This window comes from Alexandromys fortis, unplaced genomic scaffold (assembly GCF_014885135.2).
Source record: "Alexandromys fortis isolate MF-2015 unplaced genomic scaffold, M_Fortis_MF-2015_v1.1 scaffold_58, whole genome shotgun sequence".
Taxonomy (NCBI): Eukaryota; Metazoa; Chordata; class Mammalia; order Rodentia; family Cricetidae; genus Alexandromys; species Alexandromys fortis.
In genome coordinates, this window is record NW_026067940.1 from 2,241,168 (window position 1) to 2,261,164 (window position 19,997).

Consider the following 19,997-nt stretch of genomic DNA (forward strand, 5'->3'; position numbering starts at 1 on the left):
CAAGTCTGAGGCCAGGGAACCACGCTAAGCTTTAGGGTTGCTAAGAGGCTGTACTGCACTAAGACTTCACTGCCACCTAAGATTGCTCCCTTCAACCTAGAAATGTTCACAGAGCCCAGCAGCTGGGATCCACAGCCTAAAACAGTGGCTTCTGGCTGAGAGCTCCAAGGAGACATACTGGAATCTCTTATTTCACTAGAACACTTTTTATTTCGTGTTTAGTTTGCTCTGTTTTATTATCTATTTATTTGAGCTGACGCGTGCATGCATGTGTGCACCTGTGGGCGTGTGCACCTGTGTGTTAAAGAATGACTTTTGGAAGCTGGGTCTCTCCTTGCACTTCTTTAGGCAAGATCTCTCTTTTTTTTCTACTGTGCTGTGTACTTCAGGCTAGCTAGCAAGTGTCCAAGTAATTCTGTCCTGTCTCCCACCTCATCGTGGTGTGGGGAAAAGACTCTGCTCTGGTTGCCAGGCAAGTGCTTTGATCTGCTGTGTCTTTTGGCCAGCCCCTTGTTTGTGTTTTTGAGACATGGTCCCACTATGTAGCCTAGGATGGCTCCACATTGCCACCGCATGCCTCGGCCTCCTGAGTGTTAGAATTACAGGTGTAGGCCAGTGCACTGATTCCACTAGCCCTGGTTAGAAGCAGCAATCTCTGAGCTCCTGAAAGGGCTCTAAGAAGCAACTGAAGGGCATCACAGTGTCTCCTTGTCGCCAGAAGTCTCCACAAGTGGTTTTCACCCAAGCTACATACTCAAGGCTTTATGGGGGCACTTGTAATGGCTCAGAGGTTAAGAGCACTAATCGCTCTTCCAGAGTCCTGAGTTCAAGTCCCAGCAACCTCTTGGTGGATCACAAACCATCTGTAATGAGGTGTAATGGTGCCCTCTTCTGGCCTGCAGGTATACATGCAGACAACACTGTATAATAGGTGGATAGGTAGGTAGGTAGGTAGGTAGGTAGGTAGGTAGATATAATAGGTGGATAATAGGTATAACCTGAATAATAGGTAGATAGGTAGGTAGGTAGGTAGGTAGGTAGGTAGATAGGTAGGTAGGTAGAATCTGCTGTCAGGCATCAGTAAACCCCTGGGAATCTCACTGGTAATTTCTCCAGCTCCCGGATGGGGGAGACTTCCTGGATGAGTGTGCTTGCCTAGCATGCAGAGGATTGTGGGCTCCATCCCCACCCCATCCCCGGAAGCTCCCAGGTGGTACCCCACTTTCATCAGACGGTCCACTGCACCTGAAGTGAGTTGTTTTCCTAGCTGCTTCACACATGGGACATGAGTAATTCCAGCATGGGCTGCAGCTGCTGACACAAGGCCCCACCTTCTACATAGGGATGGGAAGCACTCCACCTCTATCCCCCCCCACCTCCATCCCCTACCCCCACTCCCCGGGCCTTTAGAGATGACTCAGCAGTTAAGAGCACCGACTGCTCTTCCAGAGAACCATGGTTCAATTTCCAGCTCCCACAACTGTGCTAAACTATGTTAACAGTTTAACTTTGTTAACTCCAAGATCTGACACCCCCACACAGGCAGACACGTGATGGGGGAGTGTCATATATCAATCTGTTGATTTCATTGGTTAAGCAATAAAGAAACTGCTTGGCTGGTCCTCATAGGTTAGAACATAGGTGGGTGGAGTAAACAGAATAGGATGCTGGGAGGAAGAGGAAGTGAGCTCAGACTCGACAGCTCTGCTCTCTGGAGCAGAGGCCATGCTTTGCTCTCCCAGACACACGCGATGAAGCTCCGACCCAGGATGGATGTAAGCTAGAATCTTCCCGGTAAGCACACCTAGCGGTGCTACATAGATGATAAGAAATGGGCTAAATTAATATGTGAGAATTAGCCTATAAGAGGCTAGATAGAAATGGGCCAAGCAGTGTTTAAATGAATACAGTTTGTGTGTTGTTATTTCGGGGCATAAGCTAGCCAGGTGGCCGGGGTGCTGGGGACGCAGCCCCGCCACTCTTATTACAAGAGACAAGCAGGCAAAACACCAATGCACATAAAGTAAATTCTTAAAAAAAAAAATAGTGACAGTCCCTTCAGAGAGTTCAGCCCTCTCCTGTTCCTGCCTCAGTTGCTGATTTCTTCCTTCTGCCTCACTTGCCCCCCACCCCCCTTGTCCCGGTTTTCCCTTGACATTTGTTTTTGAGGTGGTGGGTAAATCCATCTCGTAGGGTCCAGGAGACCTGGCAAGACACTTGTCCAAAGGCTATGACATTTATTAAATGTCTTTCTTTAGTGCAAAAATGACTGCTTTGCCTTGCAGTTTTCTACATATGCAGCTCAGAGATGCATATATAGAAGATGGCTCAGTCAATAAGGCACTGGCCACCCAGCCTGAGGGCAGGAGTTTGATCCCCAGGATCCACATGGTAGGAAGAAAGAACAGACTCCTGAAAGTTGCCTTTTGACTTGCACACATGTGACATGGCACACATAAGTTGCACACGTGCACACGCATAAATTTTGTAAGTTGAAGTAGTAAAAATCTTGGTAGTTCTCTAGAGGTGAAACAATGGTTAAGGGTATGGTTTGCCCATTCCACTCCCAAATATATGCCCAAAAAATTTAAATACATATCTAGACATAGAATCCAAGGTACACAGTAGCATCATTTATAATAGTCCAAAGTAGAAGTGGTCCAAATGTCCACCCACAAGAAGGAGTAAGCAAGATGTGGTATATCCATACAAACTGAATATTACACATTCATAAATATGAATGATGTATGCTTCCACACGGAAAATTCTCGTAAACATCATGCCTGGTGAGTCAGTCACAATAAGCTGTGGTTACTAACTGAGAAGTTTCTTTCTTTTAGAGAAGTGGTTCTCAGCCTTCCTGATGCTGTGACCCTTTTATACAGTTCCTCATGCTGTGGTGACCCTCAACCATAAATGTATCATTTTGCTACTTCATAACTGTAATCTTGCTACTGCTGTGAATCGTAGTGTAAATACCTTCTAGGCAGGATATCTGATATGTGGTTGTGACAGAGTGAACATTTTCTAGGTCAAGCTGCAGGAATAAGGATCACAAGATCAGAACTAGCCTAGCTGCACTGTAAAGTCCTGTCTCCAAAAGCATTATTTAAGCCGGGTGGTGCTGGCACACATGTTTAGGCCCAGCACTTGGAAGGCAGAGACAGGTGGGTTTGAGGCTATCATGGTCTACAGAGCTAGTTCCAAAACAGCCAGGACTACACAGAGAAACCCTATCTTGAAAAACCAAAATAAGCAAAGAAACAAACAAAATAATAATATACTAAATATAAATTAGTTATTTTTCTCACTGCTTTGACAGAATACAAGATCCAACATAAGAGGAAAAAAATTATCTTGACTCACAGTTCAAGTCCATTATGATGGGAAAGTCATCATGATGAGGCAGTTAGTGACCCTGCATCTGGATAGAAGGCAGAGGAAATGTCATCACGATGGGGCAGCTGGTGACACTGTATCTGGTTAGAAGGCAGAAAGTGATGTCATCATGATGGTGCAGCTGGTGACATTGTATCTGGCTAGAAGGCAGAAAGTGATGTCATCATGATGGTGCAGCTGGTGACATTGTATCTGGTTAGAAGGCAGAAAGTGATGGATGCTGATGCATAACTCATTTTCTCACATTCAATTGAAGACCCCAACCCATGGAATGGTGCCACGTACATTTCCGTGGAATGGTGCCACGTACATTTCCATGGAATGGTGCCACACACATTTCCATGGAATGGTGCCACGTACATTTCCATGGAATGGTGCCACGTACATTTCCGTGGAATGGTGCCACACACATTTCCATGGAATGGTGCCACGTACATTTAGGTCAGTTTTTCCTCTTCAGTTAACTTACTCTAGATCCTCCTCACAGCCATGACCAGAAGCTTGTCTCCTTGGTGACTCTAGATCTTGTCAAGTTGACAATCAAGATAAAACATTCCAGATGTCGTGACATTTTTTACACTTCAATGATGCTAAATCTGTTCAAAGCCAATATGTACTCTGACAGCAGAAAACTAATTTCTGAAATAATCATATTAGCAGGTGTCTTAGTTAGAAACCCTAACCCTAACTAAGATACCTTCTAATATGATTATTGTGAAAAGACACCATGGCTATGGCCACTCTTTTTGTTGTTGTTGTTTTGTTTATTGCGACAGGGTTTCCTGGCTGTCCTGAAACTCATTTTGTTGATCAGGCTGACCTCAGAATCACAGAGATCTGCCCACCTCTGCCTTCTGAGTGCTAGGATTAAAGGCATGCACCACCTTGCCTGACCCACGACAACCCTTGAAAATGAAAACGTTTAACTAGGACTGGCTTACAGTTTCAGAGGTTTAGTCCATTATAGTCATGGTGGGAAGCATGGCAGCATGCAGGCAGATGTGGTGCTGAAGAAGGAGCTGAGAGCCCCACACTGAATCCGCAGGCAGGAGGAAATGACTGAGACACTAGGCCTAGGCTGAGCATCTAAGACCTCAAAGTCCACCCTCACGGTGACACACTCCTCCAACAAGGCCACACCTCCTAATAGTGTCAAGCATTCAAACACACGAGTCTATGGGGGCCATTCCTATTCAAACCATCACAGAAGGCTCATGGGAAGAACCAGGCAGTCCCCACAATAGTGTGTTGGCTGGAATATTCACAGTCATTACAGTTAGCATGAAACAGAGCCACCATTGGCACAGGTACTTTCCTTCTCTTCGGAGTGTGCAGTAGCTTCTCTATGTACTGCTTGGAGGCCTTCTGCACCATCTCAAATGTTTCCCCTCCTCCCTATTAATTAAAATGAGTTATCTGAACTGATCTCAATAATTCTCCCTACTTCCAGGGGCCTGAGGAACTTCTAGGACTTCTTAAGGAGAAAATGAAGGGTTTGTGGTTTGGTTTTTTGGTTGACAGTTTTTTTGGTTGGTTGGTTGGTTGGTTGATTAGTTGGTTGGGTTTGTTGGCTGGCTGGTTGTTTGTTTGTTTTGTTTTGTTTTTGTTTTTTGTGATGGGTCTCCTGTGTCCCAGGCTGGCCTCAAACTCATTAAGTAGCCAAGGACCTTGAACTTCTGATCCTCCTGCCTCCACTCCTTGGGTAGAGAGCTAGAATTATAGGCATACTCTATTGTTCTAGTTTCTATTGCTTCCCATTTGCATTACTTTCTACTGCTGTGGTAAACACCACGGACAAGTGCAGCCTGGGGAGAAAAGGGCTGATTTGACTCACACTCCAAGTCACATTGTATCACGGAGGGAAGTCAAGGCGGAACTACAGCAGAGATCATAGAAGTATGCTGCTTACTGCCTTACTCTCTGGGGTTTGTTCAGCCGGCTTTCTTACACAGCCTAAGACCTGGGTTGCCAGGTGGGGTGGACCCTCCATCAATACCAGCCTGGTCAACAGAGCTAGTTCCAGGACAGGCTCCAAAGCCACAGAGAAACCCTGTCTCGAAAAACCCAAAAATAAAATAAAATAAAATGTCCCACAGGCTTGCCTACAAGCAAGCTGACGGAGGCCTACAAGCAAGCTGACGGAGGTGTTCCCTTTTCCCAGATGCCCCTAGCTTGGTGTCAGGTGTCAGGTGGGAGGTGGGGACTCATCTTAACCTGTACAGCCAAGCGCTAAGGCCTTTGTTTATGCAGAGCTCGGGGTGAAAGAGGGCTCCGTGCAAGCTAGACAAGCGGTCTTCCCAGCCCAGGGGTTTGGGGGTTAAAGATCCTCTTCTGAGCCATAGGGTCAATAACCCCATTCCCCTTGGATACACAGACCCCCCACTTCAGCCCCTCCTAAATGACCCGCCCTCAACTCACACCCCACCCCTATCCGTGCCACAAACGTACCCCTTTCCGGGGAAGCTCCCTGAGTTTTCTCAGACTGTTCAGCAGCTCCACGTCTGTGTCGGTCACTTCAGCCTGTCCTCGGGAGGCACTTGGCTTTTGTTGTGGCTGTTGAAACAACTTCCTGTTGGCCCGCCCTCCACGGCCCTCCCAGCCCCTGAAATACTAAAAGCCCCCAGTTCCTTTTCTGAGCATCTAGCCGAGAGATTGGGGCAGAAGCGTCACCACCGCCTTCCAGGCAAGTGTCTCCTTTACGTAGAGTGAGACCACCTGAGTTCAGGGACTTTCAGAGGCCACACAGTCAGGAAGGTGCGGCAGGTCTTACCTGCCAGTGCCAGGCCTCCCAGGGCTGCAGGCGCTGCCTTTCTGCACTTGCTTGCTCGCTAGGTGCCCATGGTCCTTCTAGTTATTCCCGCACACCACACACCACGGCTGTGTCTAAGAGAGATTACACAGTCCAAACAACGGATAGTCACACAAGAGCAGCCCCGTTATATACGGTCACAGGGACTCCTGATATGTTCAATAAATACCCGTGTGTTAATAGCAAAACAAAGCAAAGCAAAAACCAACCTAGTAGATTTTTTATTGGATTTGATGCGTTGCTATTGCTTTAGAAACAGGGACTAGATCAGGCAATAAAACAAAAATCCATGCTCCCAGAAGCAACCTTTTGTGATCTGAGACCAACAGTACAGAAATCAGGGTATACAAAATAATATTTCAGTTTACATGATGTGTGGGTGTATGTGAGGGCCTGCAGAGGCCGGAAGAGGGTGTCCCATACCCTGGGTCTAGAGTTGAGACATTTGTGAGCTATCTCCCAGTCACTCACACCGGCAGAACATCTTAAGTGCTGTTTACAAGTGTTTACAAGAGTTAGCCCAGGCTAGTGTGAAGGAGGAGGAGGCTGCAAGGTAAAAATACAACATGGGTCTCATGGGGCTGGCATCATTTGACAAAGACTCACAGGAGGACCCATGGGCAACTTCTGAGGGTGTGGGGGGGGGGATGTCAGGGCCAAAGCAGGAAGTGTGAGCTGTGGGGTAGAGTGGCCTTGGAGACCGATGAGGGGCTGAGAAGGCAGGCTGGATGCTCTGAGAAAGGGCCCTGCAGAAGTTGGGAAGGCTGGCGGGTCTGGGGAGACTGCAGTGGCCCCTCCAGCAACTTCATCCATTTTTCTATCCCCGAACACCCCCTGGTGGAAGAAAGTGGCCATGAACAAGCAGAAAAGGAGTCTGTATACACCCAGCCAGGATGAAGTCGAACTAATTAATCCTACAGTTTTCTGCTTTCTTTCCCACATCCCCTTTGGAGCGGCAGGTTAGGGTTTTCTGTTTGTAATCTCCTGTAGCACTGGGATGTTGTAAATGTGGGTTGGGCATCCACTAACACGAGGGGAGAGAAGGGTACCACCGTTTCACTACTTATATTTTCTTTTATGTATCTATTTTTATTACATAAAAAATAATTTATTTATTTTTATTTTATGTCCATTGGTGTTTCGCCCACATGTATGTCTGTGCGAGGGTGCCAGATCCCCTGGAACAGGAGTTACAGACAGTTGTGAGCTGAACATTGTGGGTGCTGGGGTTTGAACCCAGGTCCTCTGGAAGAACATCCAGTGCTCTTAACTCCTGACCTTTCTATCTCTCCAACCTCTTTCCTTACATTTTTAAAAGAAAAGTCATCTAACCGATAATTTTCTAAAATATTTTTCTCCTATTTCCTCCCATCTCTTTCTTCCTTCTTTCCTTTCTTTCTTTCCTTCCTTCCTTTCTTTCTTTCCTTTCTTTCTTTCTTTCTTTCTTTCTTTCTTTCTTTCTTTCTTTCTCTCTCTTTTTTCCTTTAAACTTATAACTCTCCAGCTTGAGCCTCACCACCACCCCTGACTAGGGCATTGGTTTATATTGCTCACTGAAATGTATCTCAAGCAACACTTCCTCAAAATTCAGGATGCTTCCATGGAATACTTCAACGGAAGATTCCAGGCCTGGGTGAAGCCTGGTCCAATACCACTGTTGTTGGCATGCAGTATGTACAGAATTCCACATGGAATAATCTCTGCTAGGCAGATGCAGTTGAAATTAGTGTGAATGTATTTCCTTCCTTCCTTCTTTCCTTCCTTCCTTCTTTTTTCCTTTTTTTTTTTTTTGGTGTTGTGGGGGAAGTTGGTCCAAGACAGGGTTTCTCTGTGTAGCCCTGACTGTCCTGGAACTCTCTCTGTAGACCAGGCTGGCCTCGAACTCAGAGATCCTCCTGCCTCTGCCTCCAGAGTGCTGGGATCAAAGGTGTGCGCCAACCATGCATGGCTTTTGTGAGTGTATTTCTATGACAGAATAAGGAGTGCCACCCAGGGTTGCAATCCGGTCAGGCGTTTCCAGGTTCCTGGCCTCGTATTCAAGAAGTTGAAATTAAAGCCCACACACGTGTAGGAAGCAGTGCAACAGGGAACGAGAACACACCGGACGTGAGCAGCGGAACCATGGATGCAGATACTCACGGTTCCAATTATTATTTGTGCCTTTCTTTCATAGGGTGCAGAGAAGGACTGTAGTGAGGGTAGTTTTCTGTTTTGATTGGCAGATTAGATCAAGTAAATTGGTTTTTTTTGAGCATGTCCCTTCCCATAGTGCCTCTTATTTTGATCCTATGCCTGCCCAATTATGCATAAGCATAAGATGGTAAACAGGAATTCTCTCTCAAAGTTCTCTTGAAGACACAGTTTTGCCTTATTTCTCAAGAACCCCAAACCTGGTCAGGCCAAATCAGCCTTTCTACTCTTTGTGCCTGGCCACATTGGGAATGTATTGGGACAGAAACTGTATAAACTTGATTCTTGTTAGGGGTTGAGAAAACGATGCCATTGTTCAGAGAGGGGTGTATGATATAGTCCATTGTAGATGGGGAGGGGGAGGCTTCTAGGTGAATTATTCCAAGAGGTATGGTATACAGGTAGGAGAAGGAATCCGTCTGCTAAGTACATTATTAGACTCGGTGTGGGGGTTCCATGACCCATATCAAGTGGGACCCCATGGAGCTAATCTATTCCTAAGCTTGCCAGCCTCGGGGGTGCTCTTATTTTGAAACGGTATGCTCAGGAGACTGAGAAATGGCTTAGTGGCTCAGAGCATTGGCTGCTCTTCTATCCCCAGACCCCTTGTGGCAGCTCATAACTATCTGTAACTCCAATTTCAAGGGATCTGATACCCTCTCCTGTCCTCGGTAGGCACCAGGCAAGCCTGGGGTGTACTTAAATACATAGCAGGCAAAACACAAATACACATACATTTAAAAATGAGTAAATTTTACAAAGTAGGTCTGCTCATACTTATGCATGACTTGTCTATTTATTCAACATCCCCTGCCAGTATCATTCTCCAGAACTGCGCACCCTGCACTTGAGGTTATGAGATGTAGACTCAGGTGTAGCTTAGTGAGTAACAGGTCATGAATTGGATGGCCAGCACTGAAGAAAGAGAGGTACCAAGTGCAAACCAGGGGGAAATTCCGTAGAAAGTAAACCACATATTTCTATGACAACGTATACCCATATACTTCATATACACTCGTCTGCAAGCACACATGGGCCTGTAGGAAATAGAAATGCCTTTTTCTTGCAAATTGCTCATACATTTAAAGTTCAAAGTTGATTGACACACGCTTTCACTTAATGAAGGTAATTACAAAGAATAACAAGTCCGAACAGCCCTGCTTAGTGTAACGATCTCATCCTGCCGTGGAGCCTTCACGGAGGGGGAGCTGTCAGAGCACAGCTTCACTGCTAATCACGCACAAGTTCGTTTGCAAGATGAGAAACAGATTAATAAGCGACAACACCCGCGGGCACCGCGGGAACCAGGGCAACGGTGGGAGCTTTCTCTAGCCGCGCAAACACAACCCGGGCAGCCTCTCAGGAAGGACGGGAGTGCACCTCAGAGGCCCCAGCTGTGAGGAGGACATAAGACAGATCTGCTCTGGCTGCTGTTGACTAAAGTGACGGGCAGGTGTTCTGAAAACCCCTGTCCAGACCTCTGGGTAACAGGGCCAAAGAGAGGGTGGCTTCATCCCCACAGTTAGTGCTGGTCGCTATGTTGCTAACTAACTAAAACAAAATCAAATCATGTGGCATTGGAGTGACTGGGCACATGTTTAAATGACATTGACACTCACCTCGTTTGGGGACCACAGAGACATATGGGAAAGGTTTGTGATTACAGTTACAGGTGGGCTTAGTCCTAACTTCAAATAGCTGGATTATAAGAGGATCCCACTCTATTTAGTTTTCCCCTGCGGAACATATTTGGCAAATGAGAATTTTGTCTAAAATACCAAAAGGTAGATTTCCCACTGGACTCCATCCCACCGCATATAAACAGTAGAAAAAAATGAGACTGGATGGGCAGAGAGCATTGAAACAATCAAATTGTATATAACATGAGCTTTGTTGCTGCACCATAATTGTGGGGCCCTTTCTCCCAAAGCTGGCTGGATTTAGGGTCATGTTTTCTGTAGCCATAGGGGCATAGACTTCTAGTCAGTCAGTTATATGATCTCAGCCCTGTCATTAATGTAATGTGACCAGGCTTGCTTTTGTGTGACACAAGGCATTAGGAGACACTGCTGACATGTCAGATAATGGCAAAATAAATAAATAGAAGGAGCTGAAGACCAAAGCTTTTCTGTGGCTTTCAGAAATATGTGCTCCGTGTTTAAAACAAAGAGAAATGCTTCCATGCCATGTTTTGGGGAGGGGGGCTTAAAAATTAACGGTCTCCCACACAACCCATATTTCTGAAATCTTGTTTTCATGAGGGAGTGGGTTTGTGGGACTCCCAATGCCACTCAGAAATATAAAATAAAATAAAACTGGCTTTGTGCAGGACAGCCTCAGGAAAATTAGGAGGCTGGAGGGACGGCAGCTGAGCCAACAAGAGTGTCTTTCAAAACTCTCTCGATTTCTTTTTTATTGTATAGCTTTGGGGTTTTTTGTTTTGTTGTTTTGTTATTTTGTTTGTTTGTTTGTTTTTCCTGACTCTGCTCAGGACACAGCCTTGAAAACTCTCTGAAATGCTCTTTGCAAATGACAAACCAGTTGCTCTGTTTGGAATCACACACTCAGAGTGCAAGAGCCAGAAGAAAGCTTAGAGGTTATAGTCACTCACGCCCCTTTTTAATGTAAAGTGCGTTGTAGGTCTGGGAAGGTGGCTCCCATAGGTAAAGCACTGGGTGTCTAAGTATGAGGACCAGAGTTCAAATCCCCAGTACCCACATAAAGCCAGGTGTAATCCTATTGTATGGAGAGGCCAAGACAGAATAATAATAATAGGCATGTTCTTGGGCTGGCTAGACTGAGGTACTCAGTGGCGAACCCCAGAAAAGGGACTTTGTTTCAAGCTGGGTGGAAGGTGAAGGCTGACACCTAAAGTTATGCTTTGACCTCACATTTGCACTCTGGCATTAGTGTGTCCTGCACACACACACACACACACACACACACACACACACACAGAGTACACCTCTCCCTTCCCCCATACACAGGCACACAAAGAAATTTTAAAGTATTGCATTAAATGGCTGGAGAGAAAGTTCAGTGGTTAAGAACACTGGTTGCTACTCCAGAGGACCTGGGTTCCATTCCCAGCACCCACATGGTCTATGTCTCCAGTTCCAGGGGAATCTGACACTCTCCTCTGGCCTTCATGGGCACTGCATGTATGTGGTGTACAGACATAACTGCAGGCAACACCAGAATGCATAAAATACAAATAAACAAACATTTAAAAGCATCGTGTGAACTGACACAGTAGAAACTTCGTGGGAACTAGGTAGGGTTGTTTCTGGTTTGTTGTTTATCTGCATCTGTGAACCTCAGTTTGATACCTACAAAACAGGTTAGCCATGTACTTAGCCTGTAAGACAAAACCACGACACATTTCACGTGGAGGAAAGCTTGAAGCGCTGCTCATGGCCTTGCCTCAGTTTCTCCCTGAACCAATCAATATTGCTACTAGGGAGGCAACAAGGAGGTTCTGAAACTCTTTGAAGCTCCATGTTTGCCGGCATGGAAGGAGATGGAGCGCCTGACTTCATGTGGGGATGGTGACACGTGGCGGTGGTGGATGTGGATAGAGACATTAAACAGTTCACAGGACGGCTTAGCCGCCGGGCACCTGCTTTATAAATAGAAAGCATGAACAACATTCCCGTACAAAGAAAACATTGGCTTTGCACCTCAGCCAGAGTTACATGGTCTGCTCTGACCCTGAAGAAGGAGATCGCTAAGCTAATACCCCGAAACACAACACTTAACGGGCAGCAGAGCCAGTTGCTTCTGTGGCGTCTCAGCTTCTAAGCAAATAATTTACTGAAATTCCACAGGCAAGGAGTTGGTTTGAAGGCCTCCTGGGAGCCTGGTTGGACCGAGAATGAAAAGGCACAGCTGCGACAGCTGGGAAAAGAGGTAGCCACCGATCTGCTCCCCCACCGCACCCCAACTTATCTTCCAGCAGTTGTATCCCAGCCGGGTCCAGCCAGCCTCACTCCATTGCCAGTTTAGACTCCTCCTTGAAACGGTGTCCTGAGAAGCAAGTAAGGTCTCAATGCTTGCAGAATTCACTTTATTAAATCTATTTAAGTGATGGGAGGGGAAATTTAAGGGAAGGATGCCATGTTAGCAAACCTCCCCTAAACCCTCATCCCATATAAACCCTCTGCTCTTTCACTAGGCGTTTGGATGATGTCTGATGCTACTGTTTGCTACTTACTTTTGGGGAGTCGAACTTGACCAAAGTGGGGAAATTCGTGCATTTTCCATTTCTTAATGGCTCATGGAAAAAACATAAGATCTGTTCCGAAGCTCATTGCTGACAACATCAGAGCACGCTTACATCATACAGCTGGCAAGGGAACGAGACGAACGAGATGACTCTGAGGCTGCCATAGAGACGGCGTCTGATACAAGACTCGCTGGGCAAGAGCTCAAGCACAAGATGACAGTGGCCAAGTTCATGGCGTCAGCTGTGTGCCACGCTGAAAATCCAGGAGGAAAAGAACCAGTCAGTAGACCCTGAACACCGCCCTATGGAACGCTGCCATTTCAAGTCACTCTGATTACCGTGATTATTTCTATGTACAGATGACATTTCGTAGTATAGTTTAGACCATAAGTTCAAGTGCCTACAATTATACGCTTTGAGCTCAGGCTTAGAAATGTTAAAGTCTCTGGTGAGTAATCTTACCCGACTAATTCACACGTAAATGAGCTACCCACGCTCTACTCTTTACCGAGTGAAGAAACAGGCACCACGAAGGCTTGCAGGCTCCAGGACCCCACTGGGAAAGGGTGGGTGCAGCCAGCAGCTCTGTGCCTCTCATCCGGTGCCCCCTTCCAGCCTAGCACTTGAGCCCACTTGCACCACTGAGGCCAGATGACAGCAGCAGCTCTACTTACAGACTCCCTGTGGAATGACACTTTCCAAAATTGTAGGGTATTGCCGACCATTTAACATTCTGCTTGGGAAACTGAGATGAGGACTGTGCTGCTGTAATGGTCTCTCTGTCTCTGTCTTTCTCCTTCTGTGTGATAGTGTAGGCTTGCGTATGTGTGTTTGTGTGTAATACGTAGGCTCACACATGCATGTATACATGGAGGTCAGAGGTCAATGTAAGATGTCTTTATCATACGTCTTGTTTTTTTACATTAAAAAATCATATTTAACCATGTTTATGTCTCTCTGTGTGCGTGCATATGAATGTGGGTGCCCAGGAAGTCCAGAGGCATCAGATCCCCTTGGAGCTGAGGTCGCAGGCAGTTGTGAGCAGCCCTGCATGGGTGCTAAGAGCTGAACTTGTTCCAAAGATGAGTAGAATACGCTCTTAACCAGTGAGCCGTCTCTGCAGCTCTACAGTTCTTATTAAACCTGGAGCTCACTGATTGGCTAGACTAGCTGGCCATGGAACTCCCACCTGGCATCTTCTGGTCCCCCTTTGGGCTTGCTGCCACGTTTACATGGCTTTCACGTGGATGCAAGGGATCCACACTCAGGCCTTCATCTTGCCCACTGCACCATCTCTGCAGCCCTGTTGGGGAAGCGATGGCCCAAGGATCACGGTAAACACGTAGAGATATGGATGAAAGAAAACCTGTACACATTTTGACAAAATCCTCATCTTTAAGGTGGTGGAAGACTAGTACTTGGTTTATATACATTTTTGCACAAGTGGGCAGAGTGATCACACACCCGCCTTGTTATGAGCTACAGGAAGAGACGGAAAATCTGCAAGACAGGATAAGTAATGGAGTATTTTCTCTGAATTTACCAAATGCAAATGTACCGGACATTGTGAATGTATTTCTTACCTGATAATTGTTCTTATTGTATGGTTTCACTGTGTTAGAATTAAAACCTTCCCCACTTTATCTGGCATTCAATCCAGATGAAGTGTTTATCTAATTATCCTTTATCAATAGAAACTCGGGAGTCAGATGTTGGGGTAAGAACCTGAATCATCAGAGAAGAATCAGAGAAGCAACTAGTGACCTCCTCTCTCTCTTCTTCCTTGACCTAAAAGGGCTGAGAATTTTCTAAGCCCCTCTCTACTACTTCCTGTATCTTCTATATGTCCTTGATCCTCTAAAACCTCTATGGCTAGTTTTGATTAGCTAGTAGCTCCATCCTCTTATCCAAAGTAAACTTTATTTTCAGTCTTAGGAGTATCAGAGTGTGCTCAAACTATCCCACATTTTACTACTGATATATTGAGGGGGGTCTTTTATTGTCTTTCCAAAACCCTTGTCATGTATGGTGCAATATTATGACTCCTTCTGTGGAAGCAGAACAGACTAAAAGTACCGAAGGTACTCACTCAAGGATACTTAGCTGGTAGGTGGGAGAGTCTGAGGCTCTATCCTTCCCCAGTGCTGCTTCTAATAATAGTTTTACAGATTCTTTCCAAATTGTCAGCTTGTAGAAATGCAGCGATTTCCCAAACATGTGTGAGTTAGTTCAAAAGCTAGTACTGTTTTATTAATACCTCTGGTAGTCCATCTATCTATACACAAATTCTACATCTTGAACAGTCTCCCCAAATGAAGAGGTGGATGCTTGTCTGTCTGGGAGAAGGCAGGCCCTCAGTCCATGGTTGGTGAACTGTCTTGTTGAACTCAGGCTAGAGCACATTCCTTTCTCTTGACACATAGCTTCCAGAACAATTAGTATTTTATAAGCATCCAAAAACACTGTGGAAGGGAACTGAATTGCCACTGGAAATGGCTACAGTGATTAAAATATTAATTCTAAACAGCAGAGGGAGCACCCCCTGCGTAAGCCAATATTTCACAGTGGTAGTCAACCTTGATGGCACGTCACAGTTTCCTGGGAATGTGGAGAACAAGCCTTGCCTGGACCTCACATCCCAGAAGCCCTGAGGGAGTAGATTTCAGGTGAGACTTAGCCACTGAAAGTTTTTAAAACTCCACCACTAGTTACAAAATACAACTAGACATAATGTACATTTTTTTATTGCTTTTGTTTTTTGATTAGTTAATTAATTTTTTGAGACAGGGTTTCTCTGTGTAGCTCTGGCTGTCCTGAAATCTCACTCTGTAGATCAGGCTGCCCTTGAACTCACAGAGATCTGCCTACTTTTACCTCCCCTGAGCTGGGATTAAAGGCATGCCCTTAAATCCTGGCACTCAAGAGGCAGAGGCAGGTGGATCTCTGTGAGTTCGAGGCCAGCCTGGTCTCAGAGTGAGTTCCAGGACAGTCTGGGCTACACAGAGAAACCTTGTCTCAAAAAACAAGCAAAACAGGAGAAGCCAATAGGACTGTTTAGATAAATTGAGGCAGCAAAAGGCAATTTGGGGTATGACAGATTTCTCCATATTCCACTCTTGCCCCCACAGGAAGTCACAGTGGAGTGGCTTCTCAAGATGTGAATATACTTGCAAGTCCAGGGGTCTTCGTTTGCTTGTGTGTGTGTGTGTGTGTGTGTGTGTGTGTGTGTGTTGAGGTGGAGCTGGCTTGCCTTTTAGCTCAGTTCTTACTAGAGCGATTACAAGCTCCAAGAGACGTGCAGAAGGGTCAGGACAGGATGGGGCTAACAGGAACTTAATAGCCCAATCACAAAACTTGAGGCTGCCCTACATCGGGCCACTTTTACTGTCCTTTAAGTCATAAAAACAGCTCCCTGTTCTCAAGTGAATGGTTTATAGGAGCTGATTTACACAAACACAGGTCTATTAACTATGAGCCCAAAAATTTTAGGAGATTTAGACATGAAAGTCGAGGAGGGGTGTGGAGCGAGTTCCCACTGAGTGGCAAGAGGGCATTCTCTCTACCGGCGAGACTGGAAGTCTTCACCGTGGAGGGCCACGCTTCCTAAACCATCGGTGCAAACCTTTCCTACCTTTGGGCTTGTGTTGGCACACGTGGCCCGGCTCATCTACCACACCGACACTTGATTACAGGACTATTTAAGTGAGAAACAACCTTCCCTCACATTTTCCAACAAAATAGTGGTTGAGGATAAGAGACAAGATTCTGTGTGTGCGTACGTGTGTGTGTGTGTGTGTGTGTGTGTGTGTGTGTGTGCATTTTGAGTATAATCTGAATATGTTTCCCACCCAGTTTTGGAGAAGATAATGGGAGGGACAGAGAGAGGTAAGGTGCAGAGGAGGGACAGAGAGAGGTAAGGTGCAGAGGAGGGACAGAGAGAGGTAAGGTGGCGGAGGAGGGACAGCCCTGTCAGGACTTTGGGAGTTGCAGTTGTAGATAAAGTCAGACCAGGTCCTGGTCCTGGGTCTCATGGCAGCCACCGGCTCTGCCACTGCAGGGGTCGTAAAGGTGTTTTATGCTTTGCCATTGCTGGCTGAGGCCTCATCGTGCCCAGGTAGTTACCATCCCCTAACAGCACAGAACAAAGTCCTGCCAGAATGATGCTCGAAATTGCCCAGCTGACCCTCACCTCTTTGATGGGATTCACTTTCGGGAGCTTGCCCAATCCCATGGGTTGGACGGAGAGCCCATCTCTGCAGTGACATTAATGTTTCTCCCCAGACCCACCAGGGAATTTTCCAATTACACACATAAAAATAAAACCCACAAACCTGACAGCAGGCAGAGAAGGTTCCAGAACTATTGCTGATACCAAAGCCTGCTTCTCATTAAAGATGAGATTTAGTGCAAAAGTTAGAAGCGGGCACTTTCTGGAGAAAAGGGGCGCTGGGAGCATCAAGCTTGCTTCTCCAGAGAGCAAGCGGCCATACCATCCATCACCGCCCACACCTGCCTCTCCTCCTCCAACACCCTGGGTCTCCCGGCACCCGCTTTACCCCCCAAGGCCATTCCTCCCTCTGTATACTTAAAGCAGGGTTTTATTTCACCTTCTTCAGATGGCCTGGGGTGGCCATCTCTAGGCCACTGTGACTCACTCTATGCTGAGTCCAGGGGACAAGGGCTCTTTCAGGATAGGAGCCCTGTCTCCAGGGCAGTCCTGATTTCAAATGTAAATTTTTTTGAATTGTTTTTATTGCTTAACGCAATAAAAATGTGGTAAAATGCTTTTTCATCTTGACTTCATAAAGGTACAAGAACAAATTAGAGGAAAACGGATCATGTATATTTTTTATCTTTATTTTTATTTAGAAACCGTGTTCTCTCGGATTCGTTATCTGACAAACGGTCTTGAGCACCGGCTCAGTCAGATACTGGCAGATGTGAGGGACAAAAAATGTCATCACCTCTGATCTTATCATGGGGTTCAGTCTAGGCAGTGTGGCCATCAACTAACGGCGTAAAAAAGCCGGTCCACTCTCAGCTGCATCCATGAAATTCAGAAGGCCCAACAGCTGTTGGGCTGTTCCCACGGCTGAGTTATGACATGCTTTTAAAGCGATTTTAAAAACTTGACTTTCGGGGTCAACTTACATATGGTTTGGGGACACGCCTTTGTAATGTCAGCACAAAGGAAGCTGGAGGTTTACAAACTGAGGTTTTTGGTTTCTTTGTTTTGTTTTGATTGTTTTTGTTTTTCTTTTTAGACTATAAGGCCAGATGAGACAAGTTTAAGGCCTTCTGGGACCTTGTTAAAGAGCTTTTGACACCTGGAGGGTCATGGGAACTACTAAATGAACAAATAAACCTGGCTTAAAATCCCAGATTTCCTATTTACGCCAAGACTGTGCAAAGTACCGAAACTCTTTTCGCCCTTACCTCCTCAGCTACAGACTATCAGTAAGTAACAGCAGGACTCCAGGCCGGGCTGGACGAGGATGGAGGAAGAGACCCAGAAAAGCATTGGACCCGTGCCTGGTACACAGCAGCTTCTCAGCGCCCACAGCCGCTCTGACATCGTACCACTGGCGAGTTTCTCTCTGAAGATTCATTATCATCACGTGTGTTGAACTGATACTCATCGCTTGGTTCTCTAGAAAAAAGAAAAGAAAAAAGCCATACAGATGGGAGCTCAATCTAAGTAACCAGCAAAATCTTGCCTGGTTTCCACTCGAGGCTGGGCAGTGCGATGGCTCCCTGTGGATAGCGGCCAGAGACAAACGTTAGCCTTCAGTGTCTCTGAATGCATGTCGCACTCAATCTCCCCACCAACACGTACGGGGAAAGGGAGAACTCTTAGGAGCCCTCACCATGTCCAGAAACAGAACTATATATGCAAGCAGAGAAGAGATACCAGTCTGAGAAAACCTAACTAGTCCGTTGGCTTCCGGGTATTAAAAAAAAAAAAAATGGAGAAGCCGGGCAGTGGTGGCGCACGCCTTTAATCCCAGCACTCGGGAGGCAAAGGCAGGTGGATCTCTGTGAGTTCGAGGCCAGCCTGGTCTGCAGAGTGAGTTCCAGGACAGCCAGGACTATTATACAAAGAAGCCCTATCTAAAAAAAAAAAAAAAAAAAAAAAAAAAAAAAAAAAAAAAAAAAAAAAAAAAAAAAAAAAAAAAAAAAAAAAAAAAAAAAAAAAAATAAAAATAAAAAATAAAAATAAATGAAGAAAATTTCAAGAATGTTTAGAGATATTTTCTCTCCACAATATTCATAACAGAAAAAAATATTTTTATACTGGTCCTTCCATCTTATTTTGGATCTGCACTTCGGATTTGAAGTTTTTAGGGAGGGTGAGTGAGCCTCCATCTGCCTGTGAGACAGTGCCATCTAGTGTCCCTTGCGAACATTACAGCGGGTCGAGAGCTCCCGTCAGGTTTCATTTAGCAAACCTGTGGGCTTCCTTTCACCAGTGAGCTCACTGATTACACCAGCCGTCAATTCCAGACCCACAAATGAGAGTTGCTCTTCCCTAGGTATGAAAGACACAAACGGATCATAACAAAGCCATAAAAAATTTGCACTGATAAAGTATTTTAATATTAGTAGAGAAAAATCCAGCCATTTAATTGGGTAACAGTAGAAGCTGATACTGTGGTCTGGGAGGAACGCACATACTGTGTTTAACAGCAACAACAAGCAATACTGAGGACATACTATGTGTTATCCCCCCAGAGGTCACATACTGCTGGGCTTCTGTAACTAAAGGTTACTTAGCTCTGAATGTGGTGTGTGTGTGTGTGTGTGTCTGCGGGTGCACAACCAAGGATGAACCCAAGGTCAACTGCATAATGAGCTGGAGGAGTTTGCGGTGCTCATCCAAGCTGCACGAGCACACGTGTGCACAAGTGAGTGTGTCACGCTGCAGCAGCCGCTCCCACTGCTCGAGACACATTGGCTCAGACTCCAGGATGGAATGTTACGGAGCTACAGTGTTTCACTCTACACAAAAGCTCCGCGATGAAAAATGAGTATTTACTACTGCCGTGCTCTGCTGGCAAGTGCCGAAATTTTCATCTTAAATTTCTTTTTTTAAATTTCATTTTAGTTCTTGTTTGTTTTTGTTTTGTATTTTGAGACTATATATTCTTGGCTGGCTTGGAACTCAGAGATCCGCTTGTAAAGCACGATTAATAAAAACTCAGAGACAGAAATTGAAGGTCAACCTGAAGGTCAGAAAAGCAAAGCAGCCAGCCACTGGCTCTTACCTCCACCTCAGTTCAAAATGGCAATCCTGCCTCTAGGAATCTCAGAATGAGACTGACCGAGAGCTGTCTCCTCCCGTTTTATAATCCTCTCTAAGGCTGGGATTAGAGA

At 45.7% G+C, this 19,997-nt stretch overlaps 1 long non-coding RNA gene across 1 annotated transcript in view; it reads left to right on the forward strand.

The window, feature by feature from the left end:
- Positions 1-18,734, forward strand: part of LOC126505034 (uncharacterized) — a 57,932-nt gene extending 39,198 nt beyond the window's left edge. The window contains exon 3 of the long non-coding RNA XR_007592787.1: positions 17,888-18,734. This is a non-coding gene — a long non-coding RNA (uncharacterized lncRNA). The remainder of the gene's footprint in view (positions 1-17,887) is intronic.
- The last annotated feature ends 1,263 nt before the right edge of the window (positions 18,735-19,997 follow it).